The 17,413-nt window shown below is 44.7% G+C and overlaps 1 pseudogene; it reads right to left on the bottom strand.

The window, feature by feature from the left end:
* Positions 1-11,285: 11,285 nt before the first annotated feature.
* Positions 11,286-14,114, bottom strand: LOC142895008 (leucine-rich repeat and coiled-coil domain-containing protein 1 pseudogene; annotated as a pseudogene).
* Between the last annotated feature and the right edge of the window lie 3,299 nt (positions 14,115-17,413).

Below are 17,413 nucleotides of genomic sequence, written 5' to 3'. Positions count from 1 at the left end.
CCAAAGGTTTTGCCCGCTCAGCCCTCACCAACCTTCTTGGATATCTGGTGAGCGGGACAGGCCCGCGATATGCCCTTGACTGGCGCGATATTATGATTTAGCATACGTTACGCTCAACGTCATTCCGTGCGGCAGGTAAAAAAACAAGGTGGTGTTGTCCCGGGTGTCCCAATTCCATCGCAAGCCGATCGGAGCCGATTATCACCCGGGTCGATTGTCGGGTTGGTTGACCCGTTTTGTCGTGCAACAGCTGCAACTGCAAACTGCAGGCTTCAATTTACCGACGCCTTACACATGTGATGGCATGGAGACTGTGCATTGTGCAACATCAGTCCCCTCAGAGAGAATCTTCTCCAAAACAGGGCAGATATTTACAGAGAGAAGAAACAGGATCAGCCGCACAAAGATGAGGCTCTTGGTTTTTCTCATTGTCAATCTTCACTAAAGGACAAAACTGTTATCTGAATGCTGATTTTTTTTTCTTTTTGTTTTACAACTGTAGGGGAGGAAATATCTAGACACAAATAGTAATATCTCCCCAATACGTATTCCGTCGTTCCGGTGTCAAGGTGAGGATTTCAAAGTAAAATACATAATAATTAATTTAATCTGACTCCATTTGATAATAATAACTTTACTTTTATACATTGATTGAGAGAAAGACTTGATTAACAATTAAGAATATAGACTCAATAATAATAAACTTCTTGTGATCTGACATTAGTCTTCAGTTCAGGGATGGCTTCTATAAATTAACAAAACTATTCAGTTTGTTCATTAAACATGGAAGAATAGCCTGATGTCTGGGTTGGAGTATTCAGAGGTTATTGAACATGATACTCAATCTTATCTGACCAACTCAGAGGTTAAGGGTTTGAATAATGTCCAGTGAAACTTACCATATAACTAAGGTCTTTGGGATTCTGATTAATCCCTATCTTAGTTCAGTGATGGCAGATATAGACAAAGCATTCAGTGACCTTCTTAACATAGAAGAACAGCCCAGACATCTAGGTTGAGATGTTCAGAGGTTTATATCTTCCAACTCAATAGTTAGAAAAACATGACACTCAATCTTTTCTTTTCAACTCAGAGGTAAAGAGTACAAGCATTACTCAAATGAATTTACCATATAACTGAAGACTAAATCAATATCTGATGTCAGATTGCTCTCCACATAGAAACAAAAGTCTCAACAAGTTAATATTGAAGGGGAATGGATAACATACCAGTTTATTGCGATGTCCAGAGTAAAAATGCAGCAAAAATGTAACAGACCGGTTGTGTAAAAATGATGGTAAAACAAATCAAGAAGTCAAAGAAAAAGAAGAAGAAGAGAGAGAGAGAGAGAGAGAGAGAGAGAGAGAGAGAGAGAGAGTTAAAAAGAGAGAGGGAGAGAGAGAGTGGGTCCCAGAAAAGGAGAGAGAAGAAAGAAGCGCCTTCAGATTCTTGTTCCTTCCCTTAAATATCCTCCCAGAACAGAGATACTGCTAAAATGCATATTTAAAAGATTCAAATCAAATCTACTCTTCCTACTCGGGAACCTTTTGGTCATCAGGGGTAATTTTCCACAGCAACAATAGATCACCAAGACCTTCATACCTCTCGCACTGACACTCACAACATTTCAAAGGAAAGTTCTAAACAAAAGGCAGAGACAGTCCCTGAATGCAAATCCAACAAACACAAGGAGATACCTTTTGGCCCTCGGGGGTTCCTTTCCCGCGACATGTAAATCATGTAAGTTAATTACAATAGGTGAGATTGATACAGTTGTAACCCCTGTCTTTGAAGAACTTCCATTGTTAGAGAAAACACTTCAGGATGTGGATTTGACTGTCTTACACACATTTTAATTCATATTTTGTTGTGTTAGTTTCTGTAAGCGTATGTTGTTTGACTTTACATTTGTGTAGTAGTAAAAAACTAAACGTTTAAAATTGGTAATAGTTATTTAGATAGAGGCACCTAGACCCACCTGTGGGTCATAACACCCCCTCTCTTAAGAACTAAACCCTATTAACATACCTACAAACAAAACTAAACAAGAAAAACCTCAGTTCCCCTGAAATAAGAATTCCGCAGCTAGTCCACATGTACACGTGATAACGCATCTGCCAACACATTATCAACCCCCCTTCCTGTGGCAAATCTGGAGATTGAAGTCTTGCAGGAGCAGAGACCACCGCATCTACGGCTGGTTTGATTGCGCATCCTATCCAGGACCACGAGGGCATTATAGTCTGTAAAAACCTGACCCCAAATTAACATCAAGATGGGCATTGTCAGAAGGAGAGCCAAAGCTTCTTTCTTAACTTCCCAACATGGACTCTGTGTGCGTGCTGCTTACTTGTGGCATGTCCCTCTACTTCTATGTCATGGTGCAAAACTGACGTACGGCGGGGGTGGTCAGAAAACAATAGTGGGTGGCTCTCAATTAATTTAACAATATCATGACGGGCTGATGCAGGCAAATGGGACAAAAACGAGCTTAAGTTATTCATAATTTCAGAGTTTCCCAGGCTCGCCGAAGGAACACCGATTTCTTTTTTTCAATGAGCCCTCCCTCCGCCAATGGGCATGGAGGGGGCGGAGGCTCAGGCGACATATTTTTCCAAGCGACGTAACGCCCGGTTCACACTGGACGCGGAAGCGCCACGAAGCGCCGCGAAGCGCTGAGCTCTTCCATTCGGCGCCCATATTAATCAATGTAGTAGTTCACACCAGACGTGAACAGGCGTGCGGCTCCCCTCGCGGATCGCGCCATGCATTTAACGTCAGTTCACTGGACGTGGAAGCGAAGCGCCGCCGAGCGCTTCCATTCGGCGCCGATGTTAATCAATGTGGTGATTGCGCGGCTCGCGGCATGCATTTGTTGTTTCGGCGTCTGCTCTATTTCGTGCGCGAGCCGCGAGCGGTCCTCGTCAATAGTACAGGAAGTCGCTCAATAAAAACGAGAAAATCCGGTGAATTTTCAAAATAAACTAATTTCAAAATAAAAACCCAATGACAAATTTGATCATATATCATATTTGTATGTTATATTTGTCAGTACATTGTATCAGAGTGCGAGAGAGATTAAACACACACACACACACAGAGAAAGACTTGATCAAAATACGTCTGTTTGATCCTAGAGATGCCGGTCAATGATCATTATGAAAGAGGTCTTTGTCTTGAGATGGACACCTGAGTGCGTGTTTCTATTTATTTACACACACACGCACAAAAGTGAGCTATGGAGCGGGCTGGCTACGGGGCGAGGGGGGGCGATGACGAAAATGATTTATTTTATTTATTTTTTTTAAAGAAAAAAAAAGAAGTGAAAAAGTGGGAGTGAAAAAAAGAGAGCAGAAGCGCTTGTCGACCGTCGCGGAGCTGTTCGCGTCTGGTGTGAACCAGTTGGAGCCTCGCTCGCGAAATTCGTTGGCGCGGCGCTTCCGCTTCCATTGAAATGAATGGCACGAGCCGTTCGCCTGTTCGCGTCTGGTCTGAACCACTACATTCAGTGCGTTTACATGGCACTAGAGAAAATCGAATTATTGCCTTAGTCCGATTATGATCGGAGAACTCACGTGCATGTAAACACCTTACTCCGATTATGATTGGAGTTTGAGAACTCCGATTGGAATCGGAGAACTCCGATTCAGACACCCAGATAATGCGATTGGAATTCAAATTTCTCTGCCATGTATACGCCTTAATCGGACTATTAACTGGACAATGCGAGTGCGCATGCGCCACGCCTCGCTCTCGCGACTCATGACCGCACAACTACGTCGTCTAACAAAACAGACGGCGCGAAACAACCTGGCAAACGTGAATAAGAATGTTGACATTTGGAGAGAGGATGAGACCGGGGCGATGCTTTCTCTTCTAAAAGAGATGGACATATTAAAATAACGCGCAACGGAGACCTTTTTAAAAAGGGTAGCGCAGCAAATGCAGGGCTCCGGCTTTGCGCACCCCTGAACAAATACGTATTCCTTCGTATTTATATTTCTACCTTTTCGTTCACATTTTTTGTAAATTAGAAGAATTTTAACTTTGTAAATAAAAGCACAGAAAAGAGATGTTTTCCTGATTTGTTTTTATTTGGGTAATTTCGCTGTTATTCTGCTGGAAACGGCGTGCAGCGGCACCAGCTTCCTCCACGGTCGGCACTTTAATGAGCGTGTGTATAACTGAAGACACCGTTCCTTTGCAAAACCTGTACACAAACTCTCCCACCAGTCTGCTCCGAACCCGAATCCAACAAGAACGAGAGTTTGGGGTCCGTAGCGACGGCACAAAGCGTAGCATCGAAGTGTTGTTGTAGCCCTCCAACAGCAAACAACGTTCTTGTCTGCCTTTTAAAATAACCAGGAGCACAAGAAATAGGGTACACCTTATCTGCAAAGCAAGTAACACGTACATTATGAACTATCGTTCCATATCATAATAGATTTAATATGTCAACCGAAAGCAGCTGACTGGCTGAAAAGACTCACTCCACCCCCTAGTGTTGGGAGGAGGACCCGTCAATAATTTGAATTTCTCAGCTGCATGTATACGGGGACCAAGGTGAGAACTCCGATTGGACGAGAAAACCGAATGATTGCTTAGTCCGATTAAGCTCTGCATGTAAACGCACTGATTGATTAACATGGGCGCTGAATGGAAGCGTTTGGCGCTTCGCAGCGCGGGCGCTTCGCTTCGCGGCGCTTCCGCGTCCTGTGTGAACCGGGCGTAACTTTTCAACATTTTGTCGTGGCAGACGCGGGATGATCGTTTTCTATCAGGAGTGTGCACTACATAATCTGTATCGGAAAGTTTGCGCTCCACGACATACGGACCAGAAAAACCAGCCTGCAAACCGGAACCGGGTAACGGCAACAATACCAACACACAACGCCTGTCTCAAAAACTCGAGCCACAGCTTTCTTGTCAAACTGCCGCTTCATTTTAGACTGGCTGGCGACAAGAGTTTGGTGAGCAGTTTCACAAGCACGATGCAAGCGTTCACGGAAAAAAAATTACGTAATCTAACACATTATTCTCTACTCGTTTAACATCGGAAAGCCACTTACCCCTTAACAGACGCAAGGGTCCTCTCAGCGAACACACTAAATCAGCTGGGCTGAACCTGAGGGACTCCCACACATACAATCGACGACTGAAGATACACTTTATGCTGCAGAACCATCACTGTGCTCATTTTAACCCCCCCCCCCACACACACACACACACACACTAAAATATACGAATTGCAGTTGGTTGGTTTTGTTGCTCTTGGTTGTCCGTTAGTTTTTTGAGAGTTAGTAGTAGATAGATCCCTAGATAGTAAGTTTGATAGATGGATAGAAATAGATAAGTTAGTTAAAGTTACACACACGCACATATATATATATATATATATATGTATATATATATATATATATATGTATATATATATATATATATATATATATATATATATATATATATATATATATATATATATATATATATATATTAACCTCTTTCAATGAACTCCAAAACATACATGGTGAAAATCCATATTATTATTATGTTGTTGTTTTTTTTTTAAATGCTCATACAAAACAAAAAAAAAGTGTCACGTCCACTTGTAGTGCATTATTTTTGCCAGCAAGCTTCTCTTGTTACGACTGACCACATTGACCCATATTTTCCATATACTCACCTGAATCAGGTACCCTGCAAGGGCAACGACCTTCCCCAAGGTGATCGGTGGAGTGACGTGCAACCAGTACGTGACCTTTACGACGAGCTTCCACCCACGGAATTGCCATAGGAGGACACGGATTAAATGGCTTGTCCACCAGAAGGCTGTATTATGGTGTACATAATATAAAACTTCGGCCCAGTTCTGCTTGTATTGCAATGGATTGGTTGGTGTTCCTGAAGTTTCATTTTTCGTCCCTTTTTATTTTTTACATCCATGTTTGTGATGAAATAGTATTGTGAATCGCTAGCTCGCATTGCATGCTGGGAAACAGCGTCACTCAAGGAAGTTTTCGCTGACACGGTCCTGAAGGGACGTGGGTTTTAGTGCACTGGAACGGGATGAATGTGTTCAATCAAGCAGTACAAACCTGATTAATTGTCTTAATACTTCACTTGGAATGGCCATATTGTTTAGGATTAGAATTAGATGACAACTTCTTCACAATATTTGCAACTATTCAATTTGACCAGCAGGTGTCAGTAGAAGACGAAATTTCATGTTGACTATTTCCTAATGGAAGTGCTCTCTTTACGTTGGGTTTTTCTCATAATTATTTGAAGTGTAGGCCTGTAGTTGATGAGGAATCACGGTGTGCTAACGCTACTCAAACAGCTTCGATGAAAAAAGGGAGTGTGATTTGGGTTTGTGGTACATTATGACAATCTTGGACTTGCAAGACTGAGGCGACGGTTCAATTCCCATCAATGTGTATTATATATGTGTTATTTAGCTCATCTATTCTACATTTTAAATAGATCACATTTGACATCTGACCCACTGTACACTTACTATTGAACATATTTTTAAACTATGGGCTATTTAGTCTTGTTTTAGGATATAATATAATTCATTGCACAAACTGTCAGGCTAAGTATAAGAGCTATAGTCTACTACAATCAGTCACGCCAAAAAAGAGACATTGTCTTTATTTTTCATTTTTATTTTATTGTGTCAGCATTGAACCGTACAACCATGTAGTGTTGTCCAACAAGAATGCATGGCGAATCAAATCCCAAACAACCTATGAAACAATGAACACGTTTCTATTGCACTTCATTTTATTGAGCACTAGATGACCTCCTCGAGCACTGTGTCATTGAAGCCTCGAGTAATGAACCATTTTTTGAAACAAGTGTCGAAGCTTCAACAAAGCCTCCATCGGCCATTACTACCTACGGCTGCGTGCTCTAACACCATTTCAGAAGTGACTAACTGCAGATTTGGGAGCGGAGGAGGGATGACAGTCAGGCTGGCTCGACTGCTCCTCCTTCTCAGCCGTGACGCGTCCAATCAGCAGCCGACATCCAGGACCGCACCTGCAAGGCGTCATCCACTCTCTCTCTCTCTCACACACACACACACACACAAAATAAATTGTGTTCAATCATGTCAAACTTGGTTGGGGCACAGCCATGGCTCTTTATATTTTATTTTTATTTTATTTTGTATTTTATTTTGAAGTTAGCGCTTTGCATTCTGGGCGATCCTCAGTACAGAGGAAGCCCATGAAGCAGGTGAGACGGTCTCCTCCCTGCTGAGACAGAAATTAATGCAATAAGTTGAGCTATGCTTCATCTAACTGTGTTTCAGTGTTTAAATGTGTGCTGGTGTCTTTCATTTAATTTTTTTTTTTTTTTTTTTTTTTTTTTTTTTTAGCAAAGTTCGTTTTTTTTTTTATTGCTATTAAAAACGATTAGCATGCTAGCATGTCTATTAGCAGCACACAGCTCTCATACGGAGCACGTTGTCTCTGCAGGAGGTGACCAAGTTTCACGGAGCAAGTTATGGTTGTGTCCCATTCTGTTTCAGGTATGTGTGTGTAACTGGAAGAATGTTACAGTGTATAAAAATGGAGCTTTAGGGAGCGAATTATTGAAATTGCGAATGTCATTTTTTTGTATTTTGTAGAAAAATGTATTTTATTTTTAATATTATTTGTATTGTAGAAACAACAACTATACGATCACTACTTCAGTACAGAGGAAGCCCATGAAGCAGGAGGTGACCAAGTTTCACGGAGCAAGTTATGGTTGTGTCCCATTCTGTTTCAGAGAATAAACTGCTGCTCCACACCTGACTTCTGCAAGTCTTCATTATACAGCAAGCAGGACAGAATAGGAGAGGTCACATTGGTGCCGTGACTCGAGACTCTTTTGTTGTGCTACCGATGCTGCAGAGCGACCCGGGGACTGTTCTGCTGCTGCTGTTCATCTGCGGTCACTGAAGTCGGTCAGATGTGTTGCTTTTGTGCAGTGTTAGACATCAGATAGAGGGTTTATGTACTTTTATTTGATTTTTTTTTTTTTTTTTTTTTTCAGTTTCCAGTCTAGGCCTTTTGTGGTTTCATCCTTTTGTTTTGTGGTATTGTGTTTTGTTAACTTTTTGGAAAGATGAGTAATCCTCAGGGTAATGTTTTTGTAACTCCTTTTGGTGCTGGCAGAGGGAGGGGTTTTATGCATCCTTCAAGTTTACTGTTTGAGAGTCCTGTTCAGGGGGGTGGTGTAGTGTTGGGTAATCAGTGTACACCTGGGCGCCCCTTGCTCAGTACTGGTGTTATCCCTCCCCCCAACTCAGATGCAAACCCTCATGCCCTTGCTAGCCAGGGCACGCATTCCCCTGTCCCGGACAGGCACAGCATGTGTTCCCCTGCACCTACCCCTGATGTTATTGCTGCTAGTATTGTAGGTCAGATGGGTGATGCATTGATTCAACAGGTCAGCCAGCGGGTGGCACAGGACATTATCTCTCACCTCAGTGCATCTGTCACTACCCCTTTACTCAGTGCTGCCCCTTCACCTGCCCATGCTGATATGCTAGCCAGTTCCCCTTTACATAGTGCTACCCCTCGACCTAGCCATGCAAATGTGTCTGCCACAAATGCTTTTGACGTGTCCCATTTGCAATATGTCCCTCATCGAAAGCTGAAGGAGCCCCCCTGCTTCAGAGGAGACAACTCAGACTCTGTTTCTGTCCAGGAGTGGGAGGAGCTCATGAGGAGTTTCATTAAGAGGGGGAATCTGCAACCTGAGGAACAAGCGGAGGAGATCCTTGTTCATCTTGGTGGCAAAGCAAAGGATGTTGTCAGGTTTGGGACCAGGAACAGTGGTATTAACATCACCTGTAACCCCGATGCCATTTATGGTCTCTTGCGGAAGCACTTTGATTCTGTTCCGTGTTCACCACTCCCATTAGCAGACTTTTACACCACTCTTCCTGGGAAGGGTGAGGATGCCTTTGACTACTGGCTTAGACTGAACCGCGCTGTTGACTTGGCCATTGAACATCTGAAGGAGCAAGGAAAGTCACTGGACAGCCCGAGCACTGAGGTGACTCGAATGTTCATAAAGAACTGCCCTTCTACTGAGCTCGCCATGACCTTCAGGTCGAAGACGATAGACAAGTGGACTGCTCGTGAAGTCCAAGACATTCTGAACGAATATCATTCTGAAATGATGTCAGTGAACAGAACTTCCAGAGAAAGGGTGTCAGTGAATGCTCTTGCTGCTGTCTCGCCACCTGCACCACCTGCTGAAGAACAGAGCCCACTGCAGCCACAGGCCACTGACCCTGATGCCCTGAACCGCCTTATTAACATGCTGGAGAAGGTGCTCCTGCAAAGATCTTCCCCAGCTTCAAACAGTCCTGTTCATGGTCCGACTCGACGGCCTGGCCCAAGGCACCCCAGGATCGGTGGGTTGCACTTGGAGGAAATGTCTTCTTCTCCACCATGGACTTGACGTCTGGCTTCTACAATGTGCCACTCCATGAAGAGCACAAAAAATACACAGCTTTCTCTTCACCTTTTGGCCTCCACTAGTACAACAGAATGCCACAAGGTCTGTCCAACAGTCCTGCAACATTCATGCGAATGATGATGTCAATCTTCGGGGATGAAATCTTCACTAGTCTGCTCTGCTATCTTGATGACCTGATGGTCTTTGCCCCAACTGAACAGCAGGCGCTTGAGCGTCTAGAGATGGTGTTCTCCCGTCTGAAAAGTCACAAACTCAAACTGGCCCCCAAGAAGTGTCATCTCTTGCGGAGGTCAGTAAGGTTCCTGGGACATGTCATTTGTGGGGACGGGGTGATGAAGGACCCTGACAAGATGAAAGCCATCATGGATGTGGGAGAGGCTGACCTGATGGAGAGTGATGGTGTGAGCCCTTCCTGGAGGAAGATTAATTCTTTCCTGGGCCTAATCTTCTACTATCAGCACTTCATAGCTGACTGCTCTGCTAAAGCAAAACCCTTGTTCAGACTCCTCTCTGGAAGGCAGGTGCAGCATAAGGCCATGAGAGGCAGGAAGGTGAAAAAGCGATCATCTGCTCCACCAGCGCTTATGGCGAGCGACTGCACTGCTGCATGCAAAGAATCTTTCCAGACCCTGAAGAATGAATTAGCTTGCAATGTCACCTTATCCCACCCCAACTTCAGTGAGCCCTTCGTTCTCGCTGTTGATGCGTCGTTTGATGGCATTGGCGCAGTCCTGTCTCAAGTGCCACCAGGTGAGACTGTTGCTCGACCTGTCGCTTTCGCCAGCAAGACACTGTCCCGATCACAAATTAACTATCCAGCGCACAGGTTGGAATTCCTGGCGTTAAAATGGGCCATTTGTGACAAGTTTGGTCATTGTCATTGCCCATTGTCCTACATCTTAACAAAGCCATGTTTGGACGCATGTGACCAAAGATGGGTTGCTAAGCTTGCCGCATTCGATTTCGATCTGAAGTATGTCCCTTAAAAGCACAGCTATTTCCCTGTGAAATGTCGGGCTTTGCTCTTGGTGAATTGTTGAGTTTCAGTTCGACGCGCCCAAGCGTGCTTGTGATAAACAAAAATTCTGGAGGATGCGGCGATCCACTGTTCAGATTGTTTATTTGCAATCCAAAAACAAAAAACAAAAAACAAAAACGGTCTTACCACGACAGCGGACAATGCGGCACAGGTTGCTTGCAAACTCACAGATCGACAAAGTAATCCAACAATTGTCAAAAAATGAGAAATCCAAAAAGTGCTTTAAAAGCGGTCTAAAACCGTTTGGCTGCATTCAACTCAAGAGACCTGCCGGCCCCGTTAACCACCCTAATATAGTTCAGGTGCTGCAGTCACCTGCCTATGGTGATGTGGGGGCGTGGCCCTTAGCTCAACCAATACTAAGAAAATACTAAATAAATAAAACAATTACTTTTGTGTCCATAATTAACACATTAAGCCACAGTGCAAATAAATCAGAAATAAGGAAAGAAAATAACTATTTTGGCTCCAACATTCCGGCCCCTAATTGGCATGCAGGAAACAAATGTCAATTATCAAAACAAAACAGAGGAGCCAAAGTTCTTTCACATCTTGTACAATATTATCGTCTTTTTTTTTCTTTTTTTAACAATATTGCAAACTTTTCAGTCTCTTTTGAAGATCTGCAACAGTTTTGATGAGTCCAAGATGTGTGCATATGTGTGAGTGAATCTTCAGGTGCTGCTTGTAGGTGTGTGTGGTGGGAAAGGGAAGTGTGTGTGCGTGGGGAAGGGTGTGCGTGTGTGTTGGGCATGTATGTGCGTTAGTCTCCTTCTGATGCCTCCAGAAGAAGCACGAGTTTGGTGATAGGCCAGCAAAGAGTGCTGGTCTTGGTCCGAACTTGTACTTGTCTTACGGCTCCCTTGGAATCAGGCACGGGTTGAGTCACTTGGCCCATAAGCCATGATCCTCTTGGTGCCATTTCGTCCACAATTAAAACGATGTCTCCTTTTTTGAAGTTTCGTATCTTCCTTGTCCATTTTTGTCTTTGTTGCAGTTCTGGCAGATATTCTTTTATCCATCTTCTCCAAAATACATCTGCCATGTACTGAACTTGACGCCACCTCCTTTTGCTGTAACAGTCGTCCAGTATTGTGCAACTTCGCTACTGCAGCCCTTTGTGCATCGGTTGCTTTATTCCTTTCTTCCAGCAACACAAGTTCCTTGGCTTCAAACTTCTCCTTCATGCGCTTCACCTGGCTCTCCAGTTGAGTCAAGAAGTCTGTCTTCTCCTGCCACTTCTTGATTGTCTCACCGTGAACTCTTTTGGCCTCTTCCAACTCAACATCCTTGTCCACCAGCTGCTGTTTGAGCTCCTCCTTGCGGAGGCTCAAGTGCTCCAACTGCTCTCTGGCTTCTGCCTGCTGAGCGCGGTCCTCCTCCCGCTGCTGCTGGAACCTCTTCTGGGCCTGCGTTGCCTCTTCACGCATCCTCCGTAGCTGGTCGTCACGCTCCTGCAAGGCCTCTTTAAGTTTGCGGATGGATTCAGTCTGGTCATCGACTATTTTGGCTTTAATTTTGAGGGCATCGCCGTCCCTCTCACTCTGCTTCTTCCGACTCTCCAGCTCAGCACCCAACACCTCTATCCTGGCTTCCAAACGTCCTCGATCCTGAGCCAAGGACACTCCTTGATGAGCGAGTTCCTGGCCCCAGATCTTCCTCTCTGCCCTGAGGCCGTCTATCACAGACTCGTGGGCTGTGAGCTGAGACATCAGTTGTGCCTTCTCTTTCTTCAGCAGCTCCAGCTGCAGACTCGCACGTCTGTCCTGCTGCAATTCTTCTTCCAAGGAACGGAAGCGGCTCTTCAGATCTGTCACAGCGTCATTTTTGGCTTTGTTCAACTGAGAGATGCGGCTGTTCTGTTCTTTGACCATTGCTGTCAGCTGCTGCACCAGAGAGGCAGATTTCTTCTCCTTCTCCTGGAACTGAGTGAATGCCGCCTTGTGACCCACAAGCTCCTCGGTCATCTGGTCACAAACGTCTTTGACCTCAGAGAAGCGAGCAGCCTCAATGGTGAGCGCCATGCGGAACTCGTCCTCCAGGGCAGCGTACTGTTTCTTGCCCTCTTGCCAGTTTCTCCTGCAGCTTAGACTCCCTTTGGCCGTGTTTCTGCTCCATGAATGCAACTTCTTTGGCAACTGCTTGGCGGAAATCTGACCCATCAGGCTGCAGCCGCAAGTCCAGTTGTTTCCTGTGCTCCTGTTCCCTGGAAACCAAGAGCTTGTGCAGCTTTTGAAGTTTGTCTTTCTGCTGGCGCACCGCTGCTCTCTGGATGTCCAGCTCTCTCCTCAGAACTGCTGCTTTGTTCCCCAGCTCCCGCTGTCGCTTCTCCTCCTCGGCTTGCTGTTGCGCCCTCAGTGACTCCCCCTGGGAGATGTTTTCCTCCAGCCTGTGCAATGCAGCCTTGTGTTGCTCTTCGCTGGTGCGGGCTTGCTCCACCTGCTGGGTGAGGGATCGACACCTCGCCTCCAGCTCCTCAACACGATTTTTCAGTTCACAGCGCCCTGACCGCTCCCTCAGCAACAGTTCTTTCAATCTGTCAGTGGTGTGAAGGGCCAAACTCTGAAGATCTTTTTCTTTGCTGGCCTTGGTCTGCCAGCACTTGAGTTCGTCTGTGAGCTTCCTAACGGCCTGCTCTGCCTTCCAGCGTCGCTCTCTCTCCTGGTCACGCTCTTCCAAGATAGTCCTGTAGGTTTCTGCCTCATCTTTGGGTTTACTTGTCACGTCAACAGAGGCTCCAATGGCTCTTTGCAGGAACTTTCTCACTGGCTCGACTGCTTTCGCGCCGCGTGCAATGTTTACTTTTTTCCGGGTTCTCACTGTGGCCTCTGAACTCGTCTCGACGCGACACTGTGGATCACTGTCTGATTTCCTGCTTCTGATCTCCTTGGCAGGCCCCTTCTTCGTAAGGCTGTTGCGATGTCTGGGGATCTTGGACCGCCTCCGGTTTTCCTTCCCACTGTCACACTCGCTCTCTGACGTGTGATCCGTGTCCCTCTTGAAGATTTGTTGTGTCACGACAGCAGAGGAGCTACTGGTTGTTTTATCAGCAGGGGTCAACTTGATGAGCTGGTAAACTTGTTCCTCCAGTTTTTTGATGCGTTCTTCATTGACAGAGTCCACTGTTTCAGCTACACAACGATTGTTTGGAAATTGTGTGTCCTTTTTCTTTAATGGCAAAGCAATGCTGTAATGTCCATCTACCATTTTGATGGATGCAGAAACACTTTCCATGAACAATTTATCCTCCTGCGACATTTCAAGACGCTCTTCTTTCTCACGCTCCGGGAAGTCTTGCTTGATTTGCTGTCGTATCAAGTTCTCCAGCTTGACAACAGAGATCCTGTGAGCCATGACAACCCGTTTACCATTTTTGGAGACACTTGTTTTTCGAAAGGGACCATTTACAGTCCATCCTAAGGCTGTCTTAATGGCATAAGGTCCATTTTGCCTGCTGTTAATTACCTTCCAAGGTTCCAGTGCCATTGGAACGTTGCTGCCGATAAGCAAGCCGATATCAGAATTGATTGGATTGAGTTTTACCTCCTTTAGATATGGCCATTGCTTCAGATCCTCATGCGTGGGAATATTTTCCTTCTTAACAGGGATTTCATCTTGCATGTATGTAGTCGGAAGATCAAAGTAATCGTTACTGTCGACACTGCACATCTCTAGATCACATACAGATGCTGTCTTGACAACTTGAACTTGAACCATTGTTCGTAAAAGTATATCTGTGGTCCTTCCAGTGAGTTGAAGCTGCTGGAGAAGTGCCTAGCTGCAAAAACAATCAGTGCTGCCTGGATCTAAAAAGGCATATGTGGTGACTGTTTTGTTGTTCTTCTTGTTTCTTGCCTTTACAGGCACTATAGCTAAGACCGGTTCCACTTCTCCAGTGTTGTTATCACTTGATCCAGTTTCTTGGTCAACTTCAACTAGACCACTTGTGACAGACTTTTCTTGGTCTTTATAAGTTTTGGCTCCTCCTTTATTGGTGATGTGCAAAACAGTAGGGTGCTTGAGAGAACAAACTTGACATGTCAGCCTTTGTGAGCATCCTTTGCTCATGTGCCCTGACTCCAAACATCCAAAGCACACTCCTTTCCTTTTCAAAAAATCCAGTTTTTCATTGTGAGCTTTCCTGTAAAATTGAGAGCAGGTATCAAGCGTATGAGCGCCACTGCAAAATAAACAAGGCTTTCTATTATCTTTAATAGATTGGACATGGGAAACACTGCCCCCTGCTGGTCTTGTCAATGGGGACACGCTGGTAACTAAACCACTCTTGCTCCTTCTCACCATGCTGCCTTTTGGCAGCTGTGGTACCTGGAAGTTTCCTTTTAAAATTGGTGCAACGTCTTTTAAGCTGCCGAATACTGGGTGGGATAAGACTTTAGCTTGATTATCCACAAAATTCACCAAATCTGCAAACCTGGCTCTTCTTCCACTCTGCTCTTGCAGGTCACAAGCTTTGAACCTCCATTTTTCTTTCAATTTATAAGGAAGCTTGGAAATGATGGCTTTCATATTCGTTGGATGATCCAGTTCCTCCAGATAATCCACTGTGTTCATTGCGTTGAGGCAGCTGTTTAAAAACAATGAGAAGCCCTTCAAAGATTCAACATCCTCCACTTTTATAGATGGCCAACAGATTGCCTTATCCAGGTAAGCTGTGGCAATTGTGTAGTCATCTCCAAAATGTTTTTTCAGCAGTCTTTTTGCCTCCAGATATCCTCTGTCTGCTGGCATATACTGGCAGCTGCGCACAAGCTCCTGTGGCTGGCCGGCTGTAAACTGCTCCAAAAAGTGAAGTCTGTCCCTGCTGTTGTCCGTTCTCTTCTCAATTCCATATTCAAACGCTCTGATGAAAAACAGATAGTCCAATGGTTCGCCTTTGAAAACTGGTATGGAAAGTGAAGGTAATGATGACATATTGTGCTGCTTTACCAGAGCTTCTGTAATTTTGTTTTGCTTTTCCATTATTTCCGCTAACTTGTCAACGCTGGTATGCTCTTGCCTTGGTGCAGAGTTGAACCTCTGCATGGTGGTTGATTTGTGGTCATGCTGCTGAGCGCTCACGTGAGTTTGCATGCTTTGTTTCACTGTGTGCGGCAGGTCATAACCTTTGACAGAGGTTTCTCTAGTTTTTGGTCTCACCACTTGTGGATGTTGTACCTTTTCAGTGGAAACTTCCTTGTGTGGATTTTGAGCAGCGCCCTTTCTGTAGTACGAGCTCATTCCATCAGATTGAAGAGATTTTTTGGAGCCGTCTCTGGCTTGCATAGACTCCAACACACTGATTTTTGCATTTGCTGCGGCGAGTTCAGTTTCCAGCTCCAATTGTTCCTGTCTCCTCTTCAATAGCTCCTGTTGCGCTTCAAGCTCGTGTTTTTTATCCAAGGCCGCAACTCTCTCCATGATGGCTGCTCTTTCGGCACGAATACGAATATGCGATGATGTTCCGGATGAACCTGACCATGACGTAGCCTTTGATTTTGGGGCATTAGAAACGCTGTCATCTGGTCCAATGTCATCACAGTTTACATCACCTGGTTGCTTGTCGTTATCCACCATAGTGAATGAAGTCATCTGCTGTCTATCTCCAATACTTGACTGTTTGACTTCACACAACCATATTTGCACATCCTGTCCAAAAGCACTCAATTCAGCAATCTTATATTTAAGCCACTGCACTTGTTTAGCATATTCATTGTCAGGTAGCAAACCTTCAAGTGAATTCTGACATGCATTTGCTTCGTCACAAAGTCTGTTTAGTTCATGCAAATGGCCTTTTACTTTATTAGCATTTTCATTTGATTGCATGAGCTCTTTCATTATTTCCATTGTTTTTTTTGCCTGTTTGCACTTCAAGTTTCTTGTTTTTTGGGTGTTGAATAAAAACATCTCCCAACCCTTGGCAGTTAGTTTGATAACCCTTTTTTCCTTTACAGGGCCCGTCACATTTTCCATTGCGACATTTTGCTTTTCAGCATCACCAGCTTGTCGCTGAACAACAGGATCAATGTTAGACGTGACGTTTTCATCCATTGCTTATATTCAACTTTGGCGTTACATTTACAGACTTCAATCCTTCGGATGTGCGAGTGCGACATTCCCAATGAATGACGCTTCATTGAGTGGGCGTGACAGATTAATGTTCATTGACGCTGCGTGCGTTCCATTTGTTTGCACAACAGCGTTCGAACGATCGTCATGCGCCAGTTTTAGACAATAAAAGCGCGGCTATTTCCCTGTGAAATGTCGGGCTTTGCTCTTGGTGAATTGTTGAGTTTCAGTTCGACGCGCCCAAGCGTGCTTGTGATAAACAAAAATTCTGGAGGATGCGGCGATCCACTGTTCAGATTGTTTATTTGCAATCCAAAAACAAAAAACAAAAAACAAAAACGGTCTTACCGCGACAGCGGACAATGCGGCACAGGTTGCTTGCAAACTCACAGATCGACAAAGTAATCCAACAATCGTCAAAAAATGAGAAATCCAAAAAGTGCTTGAAAAGCGGTCTAAAACTGTTTGGCTGCATTCAACTCAAGAGACCTGCCGGCCCCGTTAACCACCCTAATATAGTTCAGGTGCTGCAGTCACCTGCCTATGGTGATGTGGGGGCGTGGCCCTTAGCGCAACCAATACTAAGAAAATACTAAATAAATAAAACAATTACTTTTGTGTCCATAATTAACACATTAAGCCACAGTGCAAATAAATCAGAAATAAGGAAAGAAAATAACTATTTTGGCTCCAACGTCCCTGGCGTTAAGAACGTTGTCGCTGATGCGCTAAGCCGCGAGCCATTCGTTCAGTCATGTATCAGTCAACGTCTGATGAAAGAGCCCTACGTTGCACTGCTGGACGAAGTTAATGGCGTCGTCAGGG

This window comes from Nelusetta ayraudi, unplaced genomic scaffold, assembly GCF_046127955.1.
Source record: "Nelusetta ayraudi isolate G7.1 ecotype Tasmania unplaced genomic scaffold, CSIRO-AGI_Nayr_v1 ptg000048l, whole genome shotgun sequence".
In the NCBI taxonomy this organism is placed as follows: domain Eukaryota; kingdom Metazoa; phylum Chordata; class Actinopteri; order Tetraodontiformes; family Monacanthidae; genus Nelusetta; species Nelusetta ayraudi.
Note: the sequence above shows the minus strand (reverse complement) of the source record. Positions and strands in the feature narration are given on the sequence as shown.